Source organism: Labeo rohita, unplaced genomic scaffold, assembly GCF_022985175.1.
Source record: "Labeo rohita strain BAU-BD-2019 unplaced genomic scaffold, IGBB_LRoh.1.0 scaffold_529, whole genome shotgun sequence".
Classification (NCBI taxonomy): domain Eukaryota; kingdom Metazoa; phylum Chordata; class Actinopteri; order Cypriniformes; family Cyprinidae; genus Labeo; species Labeo rohita.
Genome location: NW_026129451.1, coordinates 4276 through 8550, shown reverse-complemented (window position 1 = coordinate 8550; position 4275 = coordinate 4276).

Sequence of the window (4275 nt, the reverse complement as noted above, 5' to 3'; positions counted from 1 at the left end):
TTACAAACAGGTGAGTTTTATCAGGGTTAGAGCTAAACTCTGCAGGGACACCAGCCCTCCAGGACCGAGTTTGCCCAGGTCTGGTTTAGGGGATAATGCAGCAGCTGACAGCGCTGTCTTACGTTTGACAATAAATTGACATTAAATAATGCCGTTTGACAATTTTCAAATAATAAAACTAGTAAAATGCAAAATAAAAAAAAAATTAATAAATAAAGTTAATTTACACCATTTAGGGGATAATGAGTGCCACAACTAATACCGTTTTCTGCCGTTTAAAACACCGTAAATAGTGCCGTTTGACAATTTTCAAAACAGAAAACTAGTAATATGCAAAATGAATAAACTAATTTAAATTAAATTATGCCATTTTGACAATTTTGAAATAAAAAATCTAGTCATGTGGAATTTTTTTTTTTTTTGATGGATTTGCGTCTGTAATCAATTTTTCATGGGATTGCTGTCTTGGATGGTGGTGGATAACGTTGGGTGGAGAGTGCTGTCCCATCACACCATATCTATGGGAATGAGCCAAGGCATCAGGAGGTGTGACTGTCTCTCTTACCCAACGTTAACCTGAAGCACTCTTACCATAGCGAGACGCTGCTCTAAATTCTTGCACTGTCAGTGAGAGATCAGTAGTGAGGCATCGCTCGGTGGGTGACGGATGGTGTCAAAGACAGCTTCTCGTGAGAGTGTTGACTACAAAAATAGTTCTGGCTTATGCCTCAGAGGGCTTGCAATGCCCTATAAGTGTAAGGGCCCACTCCACAAACATGCAACTTTTCACTTTACGAGATGTTAAATGATAGAGTGGAGTCGTGTAAATTGCTTACGGATTATTTTGATGTTTTTATTAGCTGTTTGAACTCTCAATCTGGCAGCCCCCATTCAATGCAGAGGATCCATTAGAGGGCAAGTGATATAATGCTAAATTTCTACAAATCTGTTGTATTGAAGAGACAAGCTCATCTACAGTCTAGACAGTTTGCAAGGTGAGTACATTTTCAGCTATAATCACATTCAAATACACAGGCCAGATTTGGAACGCCTGTCATCCATGAAGTCCTACATGTGGCCGGATGTTCATTGAATGGCTAATTCAGATATATGCTGTCAGCTTCCAAGAAGGATGTAGAAGATCTTGGCCCACTTTTACACATTTTACCACCCATTCCACAGAATACTGTAGATTTTAAATTTGCATGCTTTATATATGATGCAAGATCACTAACTAAATTTGCAAATAGTTGCATACATTTGCATCACAAAAATCTGTAGTGGAAAGGGATTGTGGGCTCCAAAAGCTTCGAAATACTTCAAAAATTGCTTGGAAATAGTACTTTTTTAGACTTATGAGATACAGTAGACTTTGATGATCAAAACCTATACCCAAAACAATACCCATTCTTGTCTTAGGACAAGTCTGATGAACTTTTTTGATCCACTTCAAATGTTGACTACTGTATACACAATCAATCAAAAGTTTTTGAACAGTAAGATTTTTAATGTTTTTAAAGAAGTCTCTTCTGCTTACAAAGCCTGCATTTATTTTATCCAAATTACAGCAAAACATTTACATTTTGAAATATTTTTAATATTTGAAATAACTGTTTTCGATTTGTATATTTTAAAAATCTGATTATTCCTTTGATCAAAGCTAAATTTTCAGCATTACTCCAGTCTTCAGTGTCACATGATCCTTTAGAAATCATTCTAATATGCTGATTTGCTGTTCAAGAAACATTTATTATTATTATCAATATTTAAAACAGTTGAGTACATTGTTTTCCAGGATTCTTTGATGAATAGAAAGATCCAACAATCAGCATTTATCTGAAATAAAAAGCTTTTGTAACCTTATACACTATACCATTCAAAAGCTTGGAGTCAGTATTTTTTTTAGGGGGAAGAAATAATGGGAATTAATTATTTTATTTAGCAAGGATGCTTTAAATTAATCAAAAGTGATGATAAAGACATTTGTAATGTTACAAAAGATTTCTATTTCAGATAAATGCTGTTCTTCTGAACTTTCTATTCAAAGCAACCTGAAAAAAATTATACTCAGCTGTTTTTAACATCATAATAATGATAATAATAATAAATGTTTTTTGAGCAGCAAATCAGAATATTACAATGCTTTCTGAAGGATCATGTGACTGGAGTAATGATGCTAAAAATGTAGCTTTGAAATCACAAGAATGAATTACATTTTAAAATATATTCAAATAGAAAACAGTTATTTTAAATAGTAAAAATATTTCAGAATTTTACTGTTTTTGCTGTACTTTGGATCAAATAAATGCAGGCTTGGTGAACAGAAGACACTTCTGTAAAAAAAAAAAATTTCAAAATCTTACGGTTCAAAAACTTATGACTAGTAGTGTACAGTTTTATATATATATTGTGATTTTATTTTATTAGGATTCTGCTTGTTTTTCTCCTAATTAGCTTTTTTTATATTGATATCTAATGGCTAAATGCTGCTTTAACATGTTTTGTAGAGTGCGGAAGAATATGGCCTGATATGGATCACCTCAGATTTAATATCTGTGGCGATTGTCATCGGCATCTTCATTTTTCAGAAGTAAGTGCATCTCTTTTATGTCCTTCAAGTTGTTTCTTAATGCTTTTTAATACTGGAAGCTATTTTGCTGTGTCAGTAGTGGCTTTAATCTTCAATATGACTATTTCTGTGCTCGCACACATTTGCACGAAAGCAGTCCTTGGCGTTAATGTTAGGTTGTTTTGTAGTTAGCACGCTTGCTATATCTCTGCTGGGCGGCCGGGCGCTTTTCAACTGATGGCTCTGCTCTTTTCTTCTTGGCAATCTCTACTTTCCATTTTCTCTCTGTCCTCTGCTCTTTGCATGCGCCTGTCCTCCGCTGCTCGCTGAAATTGCTCAGCTATCACCTGATCAGGTAATGAGGATGAGTATTTTAGGGTCTTGATTTGTTCTGTTTCTTATGTCTGTTTGTATTTTTCGTTCCAGTAATTATCATTCTTAGTGCTTTTACTTTAGTGTTTTAAGTGTTCTCAGTCACTTTATCTCATCAAATTTTTCAAGATCCAATACTTAATGAGCAGAACTTTGTGGCACTTTCAAAGCCTCAGAAGTGTGTTTTGTTGACTGTGTGTTGTCATGTTTTTTCCTCAGGTGGAAGATGAGTGGTATGCGCAGCTACAACCCTGAGCAGATCATGCTAAGTGCTGTAGTATGTCGGCCGAGTCGTGACGTCAACCTCATGAAGGAGAAACTGATCTTCTCAGGTGAGACTCATGAGCACACAGCTGTGTGGAGATAAAGCCTGGTTAATACAGCCACGGAACAAATTAATTCTCTGTGACCTCTGCAAATGGCTGCACACATCGCCACCTGGTGGCAGTCATAATGCACCTTCAATATCTGTATTCATACCTGCATATGGTAACACTTTACAATGAGGTTAAACATTAGTTAATGCATCAGGTATCAAGAACAATTTTTTTGTGATATTTACAGAAATGTTATACGCTACCAGTCAAAAGTTTTTTAACAGTAAGATTTTTAATGTTTTTTTTTTAAAGTCTCTTTTGCTCACCAAGCCTGCATTTATTTGATCCGAGGTACAGCAAAAACAGTACAATTTTGAAATATTTTTACTATTTAAAATAACTGTTTTCTATTTGAATATTTTAAAATGTAATTTATTCCTGTGATTTCAAATCTGAATTTTTAGCATCATTACTCCATTCACATGATCCTTCAGAAATCATTCTAATATTCTGATTTGCTGCTCAAAAACATTATTATTATTATTATTATTATTATTATTATTATTATTATTATGTTGAAAACAGCTGATTTTGTTTCAGGTTTTTTTGAATAGAAAGTTAAGAAGAACAGCAATTATCTGAAATAGAAAATCCATTTTTAATAACATTAAAAATGCCTTTATCATTCCTTTTGATCAATTTAAAGCATCCTTGTAAATTGGATATTTCTAAATAATAATAAAAATAATAATAAATGTATATTTATTATACATATTTACTTATTTGTTTATATATATATATAAACATGAGAATAATTTTCAAGTGCAGAAATATAAAACATCTAAATCTAAATTTATACATGACTTCAATGTCAAATTTTGTCTAATAAAATAATAAATTAATTATATATATATATATATATATATATATATATGTATATATATATATATATATATATATATATATATATATATATAAAATATATATAATTTTTTGAAATTCCTTTACTGCAGTTAT